Genomic DNA, 20,273 nt, shown 5'->3' with positions numbered 1-20,273 from the left:
TGGGAGGTCGAGGTGGGAGGATTGCCTGATCCTAGGAGTTTGAGGGCAGCCTGAGCAATACAGTGAGACCTTGTCTCTATGAAAAATAAAAATAAATTTTAAATAAGTGTAAGATATTTTTATCATATCAAAATGTTTTCTTGTGCATTTACACAATCAGTTTCCACTCCTGGCTCTAGACAACCCTGATCTATTTGCTGTGACTTTATTTTTAAGTTCCAGGGTATATGTGCAGGTTTGTCACACAGGTAAACGTGTGCCACAGTGGTTTGCTGCACTTATCAACACATCGCCTAGGTATTAAGCCCAGCATACGTTAGCTGTTTTTTTCTAATGCTCTCCCTTCCCTCACCCTGCCCCCCAACAGACCTCAGTGTATGTTATTCCCCTCCCTGTGTCCATGTGTCCTCATTATTCAGCTCCCACTTATAAGTGAGAACATGTGGTGTTTGGTTTTCTGTTCCTGTGTTTAGTTTGCTGAGGATAATGGCTTCCAGCTCCATCCACATCCCTGCAAAGAATATTATCTCATTCCTTTTCATGGCTGCATAGTATTCTATGTGTATGTGTGCCACATAGTGGGAGAAAATTTTTGCAATCTATCTATCAGACAAAGGTCTAATATCCAGAGTCTATAAGAGTTAAACAAATTTACAAGAAAAAAACAAACAGCCCCATCAAAAAGCAGGCAAAGGACATGAACAGACACTTCTCAAAAGAAGACATTCATGCAGCCAACAAACATGAAAAAAAACTCAACATCACTGATCATTAGAGAAATGCAAATCAAAACCACAGTGAGATACCATCTCACACCAGACATAATGGCTATTACTAAAAAGTCAAGAAGCAACAGATGCTGGTGAGGTTGCAGAGAAATAAGAACGCTTTTACACTATTGGTGGGAATGTAAATTAGTTCAACCGTTGTGGAAGACAGTATGGCAATTCCTCAAACATCTAAACCAGAAATAACATTTGATCCAGCAATCCCATTCCTGGGTATATACCCAAAGAAAGAAATCATTCCATTACAAAGATACATGCACATGTATGTTCATTGCAGCATTATTTACAATTGCTGTAACAGTTGATCAGTCTTTTCTAGAGACTGATATGAACAGAATCTTATGATGTGTACTGTTTTATGCCTGGCTTATTTCACACAGCAGAATGTGGTGTGAATAATCCATATTGTTGAATGCATCACGAGCTCATCTTTTTAAACTGCTAGTATGACATTACAAACCTATATTTGTAATTTTAAAAGATGATTCGTGACATGGCTGTATTTAAGTCAAGCTGTGAAGCTCCGGCTTACAGGTTTTTTATTCATTCACCTGTTGATTGACATGTGTTTGAAGCTATTATGACACAGCAGTTTGGAGCTACTGTGTGTTTTGTACTCCCTGTGTTAAGTCTTTGTGGGGACATTTGTTTTCCTTTTACTTTGCTAAATACTTCAGTGTCCAGTTGGCATCTCATATGGTAAATTTATGTTTAACCTTGTTAGAAACTACCAAACTGTTTTCAAAAGTAGTTGTACCATTTTACATTCATAGCAGTATCATTTGTGTGATTATTGCTCCAGATACTAAGTAATACTAAGGATTACTAGTCTTTATAAGTATTCCAGGGAGTGTGTAATAATATCCAGTTTTAATTGACACTTCTTCTGATGAACTAATGATGCTGAGCATTTTTTCATGGGCTTATTTGGCATGTCTATATTCTCTTTTGGAAGGTGTCTGTGAACTCTTAAGTTGTAAGAGTTCTTTACATATTTCAGATGTAAGTTCTTTATCAGATATACCTATTATAAATATTTTCATCTGATCTGTGGCTTGTCTTTTCCTAAAGGTAGTTTTCAAAGAGTAGAAGTTCTAAATTTGGATAAAGTTCAATTTATCACTGTTTTTTGTGAATGGTTTAAGCTTTTTGTGTCCTAAGAAATATCTGCCTAACTCAAGATTGTGAAGGTTTTCTCCTACAGCTTTTTCTAAAAGTCTACAGTTGGCTTTCATATTTAGGTTTAAATCCACTTCAAGTCACATTTTCAGTATGGTGAGGATAAAGTAAGGATAAAGGTTCATTGTTTTTTTTTTTTCTTTTCTTTTCTTTATGGACTTTTAGTTGTTCCAGAACAGTTTGTTGAAAAGATTTTCCTTTCATTCATCAAACTGCCTTGCCTCCTCTTTTGAGAATAAATTAGACATACATGTATGGGTCTATTTCTTGACTCTCTATTCTGCCTCATTGATATATAAGTCCACCCTATGCCAGCGCTATGCAGTCGTGAGTAAAATAGCTCTTCAGTAGGTCTTAAAATCAGCGAGGGTGGGTACTCCAACCCAGTTCTTTTTCAAAATCATTTGGGCTATTTTAGATGTTTTGCATTGCTATACACATTTTAGTACCAGCTTGTCAAATTCTATTTTTAAAAAAATTCTGCTTGAATTTTGATTGTGATTGTGATTGTGTGGAATCCACAGATGAATTTGAGAGAGTTTACATCCTAGGTATATTGCTCTTTCAGTCTTGGAATGATACGTAGTTGCTCTTGATGGTTTTAAAGAGGTTGCCCCTTCTGCCCATCGTTATGGCCCATGGTACCTCAAACAACAGGAATGGCTTATGTCTCGGAGGTTCAGAGGAGTCCGTGGTTCTTGATTCTGCAGTACTCCTGGGCACATCACACACAAAAGTCCTCCTCTCCCAGATAGCGTAGTGGAACTTGCCCATCCGGACCACTTTGCTTCTTACTCTAGACGCCAGCCTTACCTTTAAGGGAAAGTGAAATTATGAGTCTGAGACCTGGGCAGCAGTCGTGGAAGGACAAATTTAGATGAGGCCCAATGGCAGGATCTTCCAGAGTGTACCAACAAGTGCAGTGTGCATAACAGCAGAACAACTGGGGCTGCCCTGTCAGGAAACTGCATGCACATCCAGGCTCCGCACTTCCCAGGCAGAGTGGTCTTTCACAACCCCGAGCCTGTTTCCTTATCTTTCCAAAGGAAATGAACATCTTAGCCAAGCGTGGTGGTGCATGCCTGTAATCCCAGCTACTGGGGAGGCTGAGGCGGGAGGGACAGCTTGAACCCGGGAGGCAGAGGCTACAGTGAGCTGAGATCATGCCACTGCACTCTAGCCTGGGTGACAGAGCGAGATCCTGTCTCAAAAAAATGAAATAAACATCTTTGGCTTTCAGCCACCACGGGGAATAAATAAGCTGGCAGAGGTAAGGAGGAAGCTGAGACTTGGGGAAAGTTAGGTGCAGAAAGCAAAGGCGGGAACAGGAGACAGACCCCCTCCTCTCAGCCAGAAACACCAAGGACAGCATCGACAGCCTGGATTAGAACCACACAGAAAGGAATGGGTGAGGCAGTGACAGCTGTCCTCCCTCCTGAGCCCCTGGCTCGGTGTGCTTCCTCCGCACTTTTCTTCTGCCCATTTGCTATGGAGGAACCCCATCCTGGGCCTCACTGGGGGCGACGCTGCACAGAGTGCGGAAAGACAGGGACGATGCCCGTCACCAACTCAGATTTCAGCCAGGTCTTCCCAGCTGCCAGTGTCCTCTCCCACCGACCACCCTCCTCAGTGCCCAGGGACTCAGCATGAGCCAGCTGTATGCAGCCAAACCCATCTTGGAACGTCCATGAACTTCTCCTTATCATGTCCCCAGCTAGGCTTATGTATGCATGTTTCTTCCACATGAAGAAAGGAGAGTTCCTTCTCTTTGTCTTCAAACTGGGCTGGCTTTGTGCAGAACTGTAGGATATGGTGCTGGGTGTGAGGCCCCTCTCTCAGGCTGCGATAGAGAGGCTAGGTTTCCACCTGGTTGAAATGGGGAATTTCCCACAAGCCTGGAGTCAGGGTAACTCGTGACTCTTGCATGGGGATGAGACTCAGCCTACTGTCTGGGAAGGGCTGGCCGAGTTAGACCTGGGAGATTTGGGGTGGCAACCAGGCTGGACACATTCACTTTACTTTAAGGATTTTTCTCTCCCATACAAGGGGCCCACCTAGGATTCCTTCCCCCTCCAGGACCCCTCCAGATGAAGATTCCATGGACTAGACATTTATTTTTCATAGCCCTTTGTAGGAATGACACCAAGTGGATGAGGCCACACAGGAAAACCACCTGACGAAGATGGGAGGGGTGTTGGGGGAGAATGAGCAGTTCATTTAGGTCTACTCCCCAGAACCAGGACAGTGACCCAGATTAGACTTGCCTGAAGTCCCCTTGGGGAGAAAAAAGCAAACAAGTTCTTGGTATCAGCCCTCAGGAGTTCTATTCTCTGTCCCCAGCCCCTTATCCTCTTTCCTCTCTCTTCCTTGGGCCTCTTCTGGAGCAAGCTTCAGGCCGCTGAGCAGACTAAGGAGTTCTGTGGTGAGCTTTGGTGTCTGCCTCCCTCAGGCTGGGTTTCAGAGGAGCCTCCAGCTCAGTCCCATCCTCTTCCTTTTAGTGCTGCCTTCTCTTTCTCCTCTTTCGCCCCCTTTTTCCAATCAAGGAACTCTCGGATCTGAACAGCCTCCCTTAAAGAAAACACAGCGATTCCATGCATTACTTTTCTCAGGAGCATGTGCACATCAGAAGAGGAGCCCAGGGTCTCCTGGGCATAAACCAGATTCAGGATGCACCGCTGCAGAGATGCTGGCATCCACGGGCAGACATTCCTCCCTGGAGTCCCCTTGGGTGATGCCGGGTGGCTTTTCTCCTGGACATGTCAAGTCTTGCTGGCTCTGCATGACACACAGCTCACGGGGTCAAGAAGGACAGCACAACACATGTGCCGCCGTGTGCACAGCTCAGGCCCTGCCCTGTCCTCTCGACATGGGGTTCCACCATGCACCAGGTCTCCCTCCTGTAGTGAAGCAGCCCCATCCCTTACACGGAGGCTGGGAGACACTTCTGGCCACTGGGACACATGCCCTCTCTCCTGAGGCCAGGACACTCAGAAGTCGGATTCTACAGTTGTCTGCCCTCCTCCCAAAGGCTGTTCAAAGTGCTTAATTAACAAATCTTGGGTATCAGGAAGTTATTTACTTGGCTTCCTCAGGAACTGTTCTCTAAGGAGCTCAAAGCACTGCTAATAGAAATTTTTGTTCTTTCCATCCATCAAACAGCCTCCCCTCCTTCCAAACTATGCTTCATCCTGAACCCTTAGGGATCTGATTTTCATCTGAAGAACTCAGGAGAGACCTTCTAGCTTTGCTATAAGCATCTCTACCCAGCAGCTACTATGCCCCACCCCCTCAAAGTTCCTGGCTCCACTTTAATGAAAGAATGATGGGGAAAGAGCAGCATCTGCAGACCCAGGTTTGCAGGAGAATCAGGTCCTCTCTGCTCTGGGAAATGCTGCTCAGCTGCCCACACCATTTGCATTGCTTTTACTTTGGCCACTCCTCCCACCGCCCTGCTGAGAAGTAATCACAGCACCTGTGAACCCGCAGCAATCAAGAATAGAACTCACCTGCTGGTCTCTGGCTCCTCTGGGGCCACAATCAGCACTTGGGGACCATGGGGTGCTATAAATTAGTCAGCCTCCCTTGTACCACTGTCTCAGCTACTGCTGGACTCTGCTGCCTGCCTGCCCTTTGTTCCTCTAAACCACATGTCTGCTGTCCTTGCAAGATCCTCTGGGCCTCCAGTGGCTTGACTGGACTCCTAGTTTGTCTCCTCTTGGGTCTATCTGCTCCCACTGAGGCCTCCAAATTCAGGAATCCTCCCTCCACACTGCACTTCGGGCGAACTCGAGGGTGTGCTCATAATCAGAGGCACCACCTGGCAGAGGCAAGAGGTGAACATTAGCCCAGGACACTGATCTGCATGGCACAGAGATAAATGTTGTGATAATCATTATTATTGGTAACATTTATTGGCACATGCATTGTGCCAGGGAATTTATATTCATCATTGCATAGAATCCTCTAAACCACCCTCTGATGTAGATGCTACTAGGAAGTGGCCACTCAACCTAAACACACAGTATTATTTTATCATGGACTGTAACGTACTATCTATAAATGGCTCATTATGTATTCACCTGTGTTTTCAGACATAGCGTCACCCTGCATTATGATGCCAATTTCACAGATGAAGAGACTAAGACTTACAGGCATCACTGTAATCAGAGAGCTCAGATTCCAAATAAGGTCTAACTCCAAAAGCTGTGCCCTTATCCTTGTGGTATATGAATACACTACGTGGGTGCCAGCCCCAGTGATCTCTCCATTCCTGAAGGCTGCCCCACTGTGCATCCAGAGAGACTCGGACAACCCCATCTATCACGTAACTCAGGGAGAGAGTTCCATGGGGTGTGGGAGTTTTAGAACTAGAGGATGTCAGAATTTGAAAGAACCTTAGGGCTGCATGCAGTGATTCTGAACTGTTTCTGAGCTACTTAAGAATAATGAATGCTATATGCACACATACGCTGTGGCCTACAATTTGGGGGTTCTTGGACCCGAAGAAGCCTAGCCTTGGACCAAAGTGCCTTGGCTGGCACTCCCCTCCCCCTTTCTGCTTTTCTCCATGCATGTACACATCCTGGGTCTGGCTTCTTCAAGCCGTTCAGGTTAGATTAGGGCAAGCTAATGATGCCTTTCTGGCCCAAATCCCTTCTTGTGAAAAATGGAATCAGGCCAGGGAAGGAAAGTTCTTTGCCCAATGTCACACAGTTAGTGGGACTGGCAGAGCAGGCCTAGAGCCAGGGTGGATCATTTAGGCCAGGAAGTGTCCTGGGTGCCAAGGATCAGTGCCTGGCCCACCCAGGGAGAGCAGCTGCCCCTGGGGGCCCTAGGTCAACCACTTCAAGGGAGGACCAAAGCCTCAGTGTGCAGCCACTAAGCTCACTCAGGGTCTTCTCACTGCCTCCCTTGCTGCCTCCTCTCCTGCCAGCCCACTCTCAACCAGCTTTGAGGGCTTCAAATTGGAGCTCCTAGCTCCAGGAGAGAGCTGGAGAAGAGCTCAGGGAGGACTTTAGGGAAGAATGAGAGTCTTGCAGGAGAGACACTGAGCCCCCCGGTCCTGGGAGCCCACTTTCTCTATGTAAAGATCACCCTAGCTTCCCAGAGCTGAGGCTGGTCATCTGGGAAGCCATATCCTTCTACTCTGGGAAGCCTTGCCTAACCCAGGGACAAGGGGCCAACTGCAGCTTGAACGTCAAACCTCTGGTAGCACTCGTTCCTCTGGTTATTCAGTGGTTTCCTAGAATCCCTTACATCTTCAGCACTGGCTCAATGATCTGTGCACAGTGGGTACTCAGCAGACACTTCTACATCTTGCATGGACTCTAAGATGCGGATCAGGAAGGCTTTCAGTACTGCTGGGCACCCATCACCCATCCGACCACCCCACTCCTCTCTCCTCCTCTCTGCGTCTGCTGGAAGGTGGTGGCGACGCCAGCTAAGGGAGTAATGGGCTCATTATTGTGTCACTAGGAGCCACTGATGTCGGTCATAAATATTAACAGCCCTTATTATGAAGTCCCCTCACTGCGGCTGCTTCAGTCCGAGTTTACACAGTAAACGGTGCAGCTTGTTTATTTGATCAAGGGAGCATTCTTCAGACGAGCTAATAGCTCTGCTTCCCCATCCCCTGCTTCTCTGTTAGCTCAGCAGGCATAGCTCTGCAGGCAAGGGAGTCTGCTGCTGTGCGAGGCCAGCATCGGCTCTGTGTCAACCAGAGGCCGGGCCCTGAGGGACAGCAGGCCAGGGCCTCCTGCCCTGAGAGCTATGGGGCAGCTCTCCTGGGAAGCAGCAGCCTCCACAGGTCCTCCGGGGCAGCCAATTATCAGCACTTATCCGCTCTCTGTAGCTGAATCATTTCTAAAGTATGAGCCAACATGGACACTGGGTCCTCTCGCTGGTTTAACGGTGAGTAGTGGAGAGAGAGGAGTTAAACACTAATGATATTTCAGCTTCTTGCTTTATTTTTTTCCAAAGCTGACCTCAGAGACTCTTCCATTCCACATCACCCCAGGATATCAAGAGAGCACTCCTCACTGTGAAGAGTGCACCCGCACAGGGGCAGGCTGAGTCCTGCCAAGAGCCCAGCGAGGGCTTGGCCAAAAAGTATAGATGGGGGCTCAGTTTCCAGATTTCCCCAGACTGATACTTGGGCAGAGCTGGCTGTGGACAGGAGGGAAATCAGATGCGCAGCTGCAGGGCAACTGCAGTGTCTTTGGAAAATTAAAAGTTGAGATGTGCAATGTCAGCCATGAGGTAGGCAACAAGAAAAAGGTAGGATGGGGTGGGGCAGTTCCACAGAGGCCTGGCTAGAGGAATAAAGAGACACAGGAGCAGCCAAAACTACCCCACTACCCAGAAGGGTGGGTTTTTGCCTGCTTTTTTTTTTTTCTGAGACAGTGTCTTACTCTGTCATTTAGGCTGGAGTGCAGTGGCACGATCTCAGCTCACTGCAACTTCTAACTCCCTGGTTTAAGCAATTCTTCTGCCTCAGTCTCCCAAGTAGCTGAGATTACAGGTACACACCACCACACCTGGCTGATTTTTGTATTTTTAGTAGAGACAGTTTCATCATGTTGCCCAGGTTGGTCTAGAACTCCTGACCTCAAATGATCTGCCCATCTTGGCCTTCCAAAGTGCTGAGATTCAGGCAGGAACCACTACGCCCAGCCTGTCTGCTTCCTTTGACTCCAAAGTAATTTTTTTTCTTGCTGCTTCTTCTGTCAGTCCCTTTTTTCCCCAGCCTTCCCAACAGGAGCTGCTGTGTGTGTGTGTGTAGTTGGGGGAAGAGTCTGGAATGAGTCTGGTTGTTACTTTCTTAATAGTATATTGGGGTGCACTCTGGGCACCCACTGACAGACAATCCATGGCTTTGTCCTACCATGCTGCCTCTGCCTCAGCGGTCTTGCCCAGCACCTCAGCGTCTCACTGACATTGGCCAGTCCTACTTGGACCCCGGCTGACTTGCTTGGGGCCTGGTCAGCATGCCTGGGTCCTATTCATATGGCTAGAATCCTGCTCTCAGATAACTCCTATGCTCCAAACACACCTCCATCAACCTGCTATCTAGTGTCACCAGCTGACTCATCCTCCTCCCTGTGTCACTTGGATCCTGACAGCTACCTGGACTACTTCTGAATCCAACAGGGGTCCCAGATGCCATGCGCTGGCCTGCCTGGCACCTGCTCAGGAGACCAGGGCAGGTTTCCCTAGGGTTGGTTCTAATTTTTCTCCCCATCCTCCGTCTCCTGCTCGGCCTGCCTCCCACCTGAGCTGGTCTCGTCTGCTGCACTTTTCTCCCTTGCCTTGTCAGAGATGAGGAAGGGCTCTATTGGACAGGCCCACATGTGGAGCCTGTATCTGGCTGCAAAATGCAAACCTGTGCTGATCAGAGAGCTCATGGCACTGCACAGCAGGGGGCAATTCCATGAGGTACAAGGAGGGAGAAGCAGGCCAGACAGCCCTGAGGTCAAATCCTCTCCTTCTGCCCGTTCTTTCACCCCGCCAAGCCTCATAAAATGGGCTTCATAATAGCAGGAAGCTCACTTTTACTCAGCACATAGTTGAGGATCTGCTATGAGCCAGGTGCTATTCCAGCTACCATGGATACGATGTGAAACACACCCAGAGCCCTGCCTCACCGAGCTTATTAAATGGTAGTCTTGGCCTGAGGATTACATGAAACGATGCATTCCAATACTTCAGTGAATATCCGTTGCTTTACGTTTGTGGGGCTCATGTTCTGATTTTCTGAGTGCTATTACCCCCAATTCCTCTTGTGCATAAATCCACCTCCACTCTCATTATTATTGCTTGCAAAGTTGCCCACCCAACACCTATCTATCACCTGTCTATCACCTATCTATCTGACACCTGTCTGTCTGTCTGTCTGTCTGTCTATCTATCTATCTATCTATCTATCCATCCATCCATCCATCTATCCATTCCTTGGTTGCAGATCTGGGCAGGGACTCACATACTTGACTTGTCCTGGTCTTTGGCTGTGATGCTGGTCCAGGAAAAAGCACATGGTCCATGTCCAGCCTCCTGGAGTCCTTCCCCCAAGATCTTCATTCTGAAGCTGAGCTGACAACCTGTCCCCTTTTCTCTTTGTTCACCACTCCTAAAACCAGGGCCTCCAGAACTGTTGGTGGCTTCAGCTCTCACTGCAAAGGAACCCAAGAGAATGTGCCCCAACCTGGACTCAGGTGTGAGGACAGATGCAGAGCCAGGAGGCTGCAATCCTTCCTGCCTTTTCAAGCTTTAGTTGAAGGATCAATGTTTATCTTTTTTGTTTCTGAGCTATTTTGAGTTAGTATTTCATTTGTAATGAGAAGGTGTGTTTGATGAATACAAGTGGTTTCACATAGTAAGCATTCAAAAGGTTCCTCTCCCTTAGGAAGGCTGAATGTGCCAAGGACAAAGTGGGATGGAAAAATATGAAAGATTTGGAAAGGTGGAGCTCTTTGAAGTTTCTAAGTAGCTGGGCTTGTGTAGCCTCCATTCTCTACTGTGGCTAGTCTTTAGTTAAATTTGACTGAAGCACCAGGACCTCATCAACTTGCTCATATTTATGTATCTGTAGACACTGATGGTTTTATCTGTCTATATATCTATTTATCTATCTACCTACCTACCTACCTATCTAAACTGTCTGTCTGTCTGTCTATCTACCTAATCTAATGTTCTTTTGAGAGTTTCACCAATTCCAGCTGAGCTGAGAGGGAAGGGGTTTTGTAATTCTTCAAGATTGCTCAAGAGAGTGAGAGCTGGGCACTAGTGTGCCTCTGTGAATTTGGTAGTAGTTACAGCCATGGGCTATCTGTAGGAGAGGAAAGGGAAGTTTCTGGGGCATAGAAAGAACTCAAAGGGGATGGAAACTGGACAGATGAAAAAAAAAATTGTATATTCCTTCCTACAAGTCCTACAAGTCTCTCGTTCCTTTTTTTTTTTTTTTTTTTTTTCTTACTTTGTTTCTCTCTAACCTCACTTGGGTCCTTTTCTTCTCTGCCCACCACCTCCCAGGAGGATGTACTGGGGAACACATCAGGCTCTAGTAACCACCATTCTGAACAAACACCTGTTCTTATGAGTTAATGTTTCTCCACTTTTTCCTGCAGAAACCATTTCCATTGCAGGGAATTCTAACACTGGCTGTCAGCCTTGGGGTAGCCAGTAAATCAGTCACAGTGGCTCAGCATGTCAAAAAACAAGCAGAAGAAGAACAGAAAATCACGGATGCTCACTCAGAAGCCTCCTGCTCTCATTTCTCTGGATCTGCAGCCAAATCCGTGGAAGGAAAAGCCAAGGCCCTCACTCAGGGCAGAACTGTAGCCTTCCTCCCATTCCCTTTCTTGAGCAATGAGTGAACATCATACTATGTCAATGGCCTGGGTCCTGTTGGTCAGGACTAGACTTGATGGTAATAAGAAAAGAATCAGGCTACAGCTCACAGGGACATGCTGATAAAACATCCATCCAGGAGGAAGCAGTGTGACCCGTAATCCCAGGGACTCTATGGTGGGGGAAGGGAAAGGAAGGTATGTCACCATCAAATGTTGAGTCACAGCCTCTCTGAGTTTCAATTCTTTGTCTGAAAAAATGAAGACAATAGTATTCACTTCAAGGCATTCGAATTCAATAAAAACACCATGGAATACTATGCAGCCATAAAAAAGGATGAGTTTGTGTCCTTTGTAGGGACATGGATGCAGCTGGAAACCATCATTCTTAGCAAACTATCACAAGAAGAGAAAACCAAACACCGCATGTTCTCACTCATAGGTGGGAACTGAACAATGAGATCACTTGGACTCGGGAAGGGGAACATCACACACTGGGGCCTATCATGGGGAGGGGGGAGGAGGGAGGGATTGCATTGGGGAGTTATACATGATATAAACGTCATGCACATATACCCTAGAACTTAAAGTATAATAAAAAAAAAAAAAAAAAAAAAAACTCATGTGAAAACACTCAACGCAGTGCAGGTACTGAGTGTAAATTGAAACTGGATATGTCCTATTGACTCAGCACGTATACACACACATGAGCTCACGAGCACATACGCCTTCTAGGTGTGACCTGGATTCAGTTCAGATATTCTCCAATCTCATTTTAGTTGCTGGAGAAACAGACAGCATGAGTTGCTCCTCAGATGATGGTGTGATTCATCCCTGCCCAAACACCAGTGGTCAGAGACAAGCTCAGGCTTGTTCACAGTAGCCCCAGAGCTCAGGGGAGTGGACCCCACCCAGTCTGAAGCTTTCAGCAGAGGAGCTGGAACAACATGAAGTCTTCTTTCCACTCTGAGTTGATTGGAAAGTCCAAACATGGCATCTTGTCTTGTTCTTGAGGATTTTTTTTTTTTTTTGAGATGGAGTCTCACTCTGTCTCCCAGGCTAGAGTGAAGTGGTGCAATTTCGGCTCACTGCAAGCTCCACCTCCTGAGTTCACACCATTCTCCTGCCTCAGCCTCCTGAGTAGCTGGGACTACAGGTGCCCACCACCACGCCTGGCTAATTTTTTTGTATTTTTAGTAGAGACGGGGTTTCTCTGTGTTAGCCAGGATGGTCTCGATCTCCCGACCTCATGATCTGCCCGCCTCAGCCTCCCAAAGTGCTGGGATTACAGGCATGAGCCACCGCGTCCAGCCACTCTTGAGCATTTTATTTCAGGTAAAGTGTTCCTGATACAGGTAAACAGAAAGGACTACAAACAACAGCTTAATTCAAAATGCAATTGTGCTACACACAAAGCAGCAAGGGAGGTGAGACTACAAAGCAAGGTGATATAATAGTTTACAACACATGGGATTTGAAGCGAAATCTGAGCTCAAACCCTACAATGCCATCAGAACCCAAGTGACCATACATCTGCTTCAGTTTACTCATCTGCAAAATGAGAATGTCAATAACCCCTTGTCTATTTTATAAGGTTGAGGTGAGGATCAAGTGAGATAGCATCACTGAAATCACTTTGCAAAATATTATATAGCTAGTAGTTATGACAGTTGTTATAAATGTGGAATGTGCACAAGAGAGTTGGAAATCTCAAAAAGCTGACCTATTATCATAGTCAAACCATTTTCTCTTGAAAATCTTGGATATAAAAGGTTAGGTGCATAATGGCAGATATCTTGCCCACAGGAACCCATTTTCATGAAAGGACGAAACTTTGAAGGATTCTTTCTTTTCCACTGGTATTCTACAAATAAAGATAGGAAGGAAGGCAAGGCTGTCTTGCTGGCTTCTGGGATGGAGGACGCTGGGCTGGAGTGGTGCCTACAACTTTGATCCTGGTGGGAGTCAGGAGCCTCTGGTGAGGCTTGTATATTTCACCCAAAGTGACAGGGACCTTGTTAGCCATTCTTGCATTGAGGAGCTTGATGGATTGAACTCCTGGGGAGAATGTGGCGGCCGTGATCTGACATAAAGATGATAAATAACATTTTTTTCTTAAATGATTACTGAAAACTTTACAGCTAGCCAAAGCTGGCTTTCTCAAAGCCCCTGGAGGAGAGATTTTATAAAGTGTCATTTAATTAATAAGGAGGTTACTGATTGCTGTCATGCATGGAGTACTACACAAGCGCCAGGTGAGAAAAAGGGGTGGAGGACCACAGGCACAGAGAGGAAAGCAGGGGTGGGCCTGGGCCTGGACTGCAGCCTGGATAAAAACCAGGCCCCTGAAAGCACTCTAGAATGCCAGTTAGGGCCAAAGCAGTCGCTGTTTACCGGAGATGATTAGAAGTGAAAGAGATGTTCTTATTTATAGACTGATTTAGAAAATTCACTGTCATTTTGAGATAAAAAGAGAGGCAGTGTGCTATGATGGGAGGTTTTCCTGGCTAAAAATTAAGGGACAAGAACCCTCTAGTAACCTACGGTGCAGGCCAAAGAGGTGCTTAACTTTTTGGGTTTTAGCATTCTCATCTCTAAAACGATAGAACTGGACTAAATGATCTCCAGGATTCCAACTCAAATATGAGGGCTTCTCAAAAACTTCATGAAAAATGTGTATTAAGAAAACATTGACTCTTCTCACATCGGCAGGTCCAGGCCCGACCGACAGACAATGCCACGGCATGGAGTCGCTGCTGGGCCTCTACTTCCTCACCCACATCCCCATCACCCTGTTCATGGCCCTGCAGGTGGTGCTGCTGCACGAGCTCTACCCAGTAGAGTTTAGAAACCTCCTGATGTGGTATGCTAAGGAGTTCAAAGACACGCTGCTACAGGAGCCATCAGCCTGGTTTAAGTCCCTTCTGTTTTACAAGCTCGTGTTTCAGCTGCCTTTCTTTCCCATGGCAACCTATGCCTTCCTCAAAGGAAGCTGCAAGTGAATTTGAACCCCTGCAAATCATCTACTCAGTTCCCACCATGACGACTTTAATTCCAATACTCTCCACATTTCTGTTTGAGGATTTCTCCAAAGCCAGTGGTTTCAAAGGACAAAGACCTGAGACTCTGCATGAGCGGTTAAGCCCTGTATCTGTCTATGCCCTCTACTTACTCATACCATTTGTCCTTTTAATGTTCCTGTTGCAGAGCCCCTACAAGTATGAGGAGAAAAGAAAAGAAAAAAAAAATGAGAGAAACAACCACTGGCCCAGGGTAAGAGATGCCTACAGGCATCTCTTGGATACAATACAAGGAACACTGCTCAGAACCCAGATCTTCAGCAGCATTTGAAACACTGGCAGTAATGCGTAAGAGCAAGATGGTGTCAGAAACCACATCAAATTCTCTCCTCCTCCTCCTCTTCCTCCTCCTCCTCCTCCTTCTTCTTCTTCCTCTTCTTCTTCTTCTTCTTTTTTCTTCTTCTCTTCTTCTCTTCTTCTCTTCTCTCTTCTCTCTTCTCTCTTCTCCTTCTTCTTCTTCTTCTTTCTCCTTCTTTTTATGACTGTCTCACTCTGTTGCCAAGGCTGGAGTGAAGGGCAGTGGCATGATCTCAGCCCACTGCAACCTCTGTCTCCTAGGCTCAAACGATCTTCCCTAGCCTCCCAAGTAGCTGGGACTACAGGTGTGCACCACCATGCATGGCTAATTTTTTTTAGTTTTTGTTTTTGTTTTGTGGAGACGGGATTTCACCATGTTGTCCAGGTTGGTCTCGAACACCTAGGCTCAAGTGATCCACCCACCTCAGTCTTCCTAAGTGCTGGGATTACAGACGCGAATCCCTGGGCCCAGCCCAAACCTTCACCTTCTAAGGGCACCGGGACGAACAGACTGACCAACTTCAGAGTGGGCAAAGAGGTGTGGGCTAGGTTATAGGGAAGAGGTACCGAATACCTATGTGCCTAAGTTCCACTGCAACATTGCTAAAAGCAGAACAAAACCAGAAACTGCTAAAGAACTTGGCCTGTTTAACATGTTCATGAGTCACCTGACCCACAGCATATAGGCTTATTATGACTAAACCCGCCACTCCCGGTTCTCTAGAGGATATCACCTACCAGCAAAATGAACACTGGGATGTTTTGGGCCATTTTAAAATATCAAATGTTGCCTCTTTCATATTAATTCAAAACTATATCATGTTTTCTTGTCTGCACCTCTAACCCAAGAAGAAAAGACAAAATACTATGCAAAGGAAGTTTAAACTTAGTTTTCCTTAAGGTTCAGCCCTACAATGACTTTCAGTCAGAAATGGGTTAAACTGGAAAATGTTTTTGTGTCTGTTGCAAACAGATCATCCTAGCAGAAGACTTTTTTTTTTCATTAAAGTTACTTTGCTGGCTGGGCAGAGTGGCTCACGCCTGTAATCCCAGCACTTTGGGAGGCCAAGGTGGGTGGATCACCTGAGGTCAGGAGTTCAAGACCAGCCTGACCAACATGGTGAAACCCCGTCTCTACCAAAAAATATAAAAATTAGCCAGGCATGATGGCAGGTGTCTGTAATGCCAGCTACTTGGGAAGTTGAGGCAGGAGAATCACTTGAACCCAGGAGGCAGAGGTTGCAGTGAATTGAGATCACGCCACTGCACGCCAACCTGGGTGACAGAGCAAGACTCCATCTCAAAAAAAAAAAAAAAGTTACTTTGTTTATTCTATTTCTAAATCTTAGTCTTCCTCATTTGTAGAGGCTACCTAAGTCCCTTTATCTGAAGTCTAGCATCTCAAGCCTCATCTGGAAGTGTGCTCCCTAGTGGCTAACTTCATCCTTCTAATACAGTTCAATCATTCCCATCTTGTTCTCAGAAGGAGGGAAGGTGGCAGCTGCCAGGCATAACATAGCCACTGTGTGCATATAGGGTGTCTTCACGTTGGTGCTTGGCATTCCATCAGCTTTCTCTAAGTTTGTACTCAAGTCTGACCTTAAAATGATGTTAGATGATAGGTCCCGGTCAGTTTCCTCTATTTTCACCCATTTTGCTCACAAGCCATATTGGTCTGACTCACGTGTCTAATCCAAATAAAGGTAGCTGCTGACCACTTTAAAAAAAAGAAAAAAAACCCACATACACACCATGCGTGGATTTTTAAAAAAATTTTTGCACCCAAACTCATACTAACTTGTTATAACGTGTCTGAACAGGATCTAGTTTGAGGTACCAAGGAGAAGAAAATATCAGTTTGTAAAGAATCTCTATCAGAGCAACATGAATTTTGCTAAAATTGAAGCAAGAATGAACCTCAAATTTATGGTGAAGCTTGAGTAAAAGAATGGTGAAATCACTGATGATTTATGAAAAGTTTCTGGGGGCAAATCTCAAAAGAAATCAGCAGTTTACAAATGGGTAACTCAGTTTAAGAAGAGATGATGTTGAAGATGAAGCCCACAGCAGCAGACCATCCTCATCAATTTGTGAGGAAAATATTCATCTTATTCCTGCCCTAATTAAAGAAGACCAATGATTAACAGCACAGACAATAGCCAACACCATAGATACCTCCGTTGGTTCAGCTTACACAATTCTGACTGGAAAATTAAGGTTGAGCAAGCTTTTCACTTGATGAGTGCCCAGTCAGTTGCCAACAAGAGCAGAGCTTTCAATGGAAATTTTAAACAAGTGGGATCAAGACTGTGAAGCATTTCTTGAAACAATTGTGACAGGGGATAAAACATGGCTGTACCAGTACCATCCTGAAAAGAAAGCACAATCAAAGCAATGGCTACCAAGAGGTGGAATGGTCCAGTCAAAGCAAAAGTGGACCAGTTTCTTGGGATACTCAGGCACTTTGCCCATTGACTTTCTGGAGGGACAAAGAATAATAACATCTGCTTAGAAAGAGAGTGCTTTGAAAAAGTTAGCCAAAGCTTTCACAGAAAACCCCCTGGGAAGCTCCACCAGAGAGTCCTTCTCCACCATAACAATGCTTCCACTGATTCCTTTCATCAAATAAAGGCAATTTTGTGAGAGCTTTGATGGGAAATCATTAGTCATCTTCCTTATAGTCCTGATTTGGCTCTTTATGACTTCATTTTGTTTCCTAAAATTAGAAGATGTAAAGCATACTAGGTTTTCTTAATAATGGAAAATAATTGTATTATTATAGTTACATTGTTAATAATTAATAATGTAAAAAAGACTGCACTGACATGATTAAATTCCCAGGAGCCTCACTTCTCTACGAATGGGCTAAATAACTGATCTTATTGCTTACAAAAAAAAGTGTCTTGAACTTGATAGAGATTGTGTTGAAAAATAGTTTATATTTTCAGTTTTCTCTTTTAATTTCACTTTTCTACAAACTTTTTGAAGTTCCCTCATATTCTATTTTATTCTGAATTGCTCACAAGGGAATGGGATAAGGCAAAAAAAAAAAAAAAATCCCATTTTGTCTACGGCTTTCTCTGGCCGAGTTCCTCAAAGAGAGAACACAGATAAATACTAGTGTGAGTTCAACCATAACAATTATAGAGAAAAGAATAGAGCTGAACTCAAAATAGGCATCGGGGGATATACTGACATTGGCAAACCTTAAGTTGTGTGTTCTAAAGTTTGAGGGCCTATCTTTTCATTGAGCTGGTGAGCCTCTCAATTATGGAGATCCAATTTGGGGCTTCCTGATCCTAGTGACATTAAACATTCTCTGACCAAGAACACTAGGTTATGCCAGAGATCTCTCATCCTGGTTGGTGAGGCATTGTACAGAATGACAGGGGCTTCAAGTTGAAAGATGAAACAACTTGGTATTTAAGATAAACGGATTGGGTTTGAATCTTGGCTTTGCAACTTATTAGCTGTATAATTTTAAGCAAGTTGGTGTCTCTGAGCTTAATGATACTAATGCATATCTGCATGGGTTGCTATAAGGATTTAGAAGAATGATGTACGTAAAAGTACAGTGTCTGGAAGAGGGTAGATTCAGTAAAATATTGCTTTTCCTTCTCTTTCCCTGCTTTCTTGCTATTTTTAAAACTGTAGAAAACAGGTTATCCACCTGGTGAATGATGTCAAGGCAGCAGAGAACAGTACACTGACGGATAACCTCATGCTACTTATAAGACCTCAGTCAGCAGCATTAATGACTAAAATAAACCTACTTGGTTTTAACAGCAATTAATGCATGGTTCATATTTGGCATCAGATTCAGAAGACTTGAAGCGAACAACACTTTTCAAGAAAAAAACAATCTTAGGTTTTGGTGGACCACAAGCTCAGCATGGGCCAACAGTGTGATGAGGCTGCTCAAAAAAGTGACTGGAACTTTTACTAATGAGTAGTAATTTATGGATCAAGGGAATGTAAGCATATCATTGATTTCTGGTAGATTGTAGCCAATTCTGGATGTCACGCACATTTAGGTACCACACTGGTAAAAATGAAGTTTCCTAAGAGGGTAGCATCACAGCGTTCAGCACATCATAGGTGTCGAAAAATCATTGTGGGATCCAAAAATATTGAGATTGGAGGACCATAATAGCCATGCTCTTTGCTAGTTCATATATAGCCTTTGTGCAAAAAGGCAAAAGCTGCTCTCCACAAGTAGGGGAAGCCCCACATCAGGTTTTCCACTCACACTACTCTGCACGGCCATATTCCCTTGTTCAGTGCACAACTTACACAATTGTATGTGGCAACCCTGATGATAGCAAGACTTGAATTCTTGATGAGCTGCCTTGTGGAAGATGGTGTAGAATTTTTCTGTGTATCCATGCAGAGCAGAACCTGGGCAACTGGTGGGAAGGAGTTATAGAGAGACAGTGTTAGGCTTAAGAGAATTCCCTAATGATGATAGGTTAATGACTGTTGTAACTCCAGCGGAGGCCTGAACAAATCAAAAGAAAGAGTATGTCGATCTGAAGAAAATTAGTCACAGAGAAACCAGATCCCTTAAATCTAGCAGTGGCACTGCCAGTTCCACGAATGAGACAGAGGATTATAGGCCAACAGAGTATCCCCTCCCAATGGCAAGGCCATCCTAATGTGGAAATGGGTGCCAGGAGCTGAGTTCAGTGGAGTCTCTGTATTCCCCAGGGCACTGGCCTGATTAAGCTTAACAGGTGACAGTGATCAGATTGCGGTCGCCTGAGCCACTGAATGGACCATCCTGTTGATGAACTTCTCTCCTATGGTTCTAAGCTCTCAAGACATTTTTATTTTGATTTGACTCCACATGCAGGTTTACTAACAGGTGCAGTTTCTGGAACGACTATATTTCTGGCCGTAAATGAATACAATTACAGTCACATTGTAATTTGCTGTCCCCTGAAACGTGACTTCGTACTACTGTAAGTCAATCATTTGGGATTCTGGTTACAGATATCAGCTTATTGGATGCAACTGCTTTTCAAATGAGGGCGATGTGAAGCCTATGGTATACTAGAAAGAATCCTCCTTCCACACGTCACGCCTGACTCGCTCACTCTGTGATGGGAAATGGGCCACACATGCTGGTTCAGGAGGACAGGGATGAGGACAACACTGTGCACACTGGGCAAAGGGACTGCATCTGAAAGGCCTTGTCTTCCAAAGCTGGCTGCTGTTTTTCCTCTTTCCAATCTTCTGTTGTTACCCTGAGAACCCCTAACAAGTCAGTAATGGGATCCTGCACTGACTACAGTTAAGGCCTCTGTTAAGGCATCCTCTCTTGACTTAAAAATTCATTCGATTCCTCCTTTTTCTTCACAATGAATTTCAGTTCTGCTCTCAGACACACGCCCAGACACTTTATCCTTCAGTCAGTGCTTATTAGGTCATATTGGAGAATGAGAAAGTGTCCAGCCCTGTAGGCCTCCTGACTTCCAGGTAGAAGGTGGCTGTTCCCCCCTATTCTCTAAAACACAACTGAGTCTACATAGCAGCCCCAAGAAGATTCCACTTCAACCCCTTGGGGAAACGCTGCAAAGACTCAG

At 45.1% G+C, this 20,273-nt stretch overlaps 1 long non-coding RNA gene and 1 pseudogene across 6 annotated transcripts in view; one reads left to right on the top strand and one right to left on the bottom strand.

Annotated features, from left to right (window-relative positions):
- LOC117092897 overlaps positions 1-7,372 on the bottom strand; it is a 30,289-nt gene extending 22,917 nt beyond the window's left edge. For 4 of the 6 annotated variants that reach the window (XR_004440969.1, XR_004440959.1, XR_004440957.1 and 1 more), the window contains exons 1-3: positions 7,171-7,372; positions 5,474-5,784; positions 2,613-2,780 (exon numbers count right to left, since the gene is read on the bottom strand). This is a non-coding gene — a long non-coding RNA (uncharacterized LOC117092897). The remainder of the gene's footprint in view (positions 1-2,612; positions 2,781-5,473; positions 5,785-7,170) is intronic. The other 2 variants (XR_004440958.1, XR_004440970.1) reach the window with 2 other exon arrangements.
- A 6,674-nt stretch (positions 7,373-14,046) lies between these two features.
- On the top strand, positions 14,047-14,736 carry LOC117095932 (annotated as a pseudogene).
- Positions 14,737-20,273: the final 5,537 nt, after the last annotated feature.

Source organism: Trachypithecus francoisi, unplaced genomic scaffold (assembly GCF_009764315.1).
Source record: "Trachypithecus francoisi isolate TF-2019V2 unplaced genomic scaffold, Tfra_2.0 Contig01440, whole genome shotgun sequence".
Taxonomy (NCBI): Eukaryota; Metazoa; Chordata; class Mammalia; order Primates; family Cercopithecidae; genus Trachypithecus; species Trachypithecus francoisi.
This window is presented reverse-complemented; position numbering and strand designations above follow the sequence as displayed.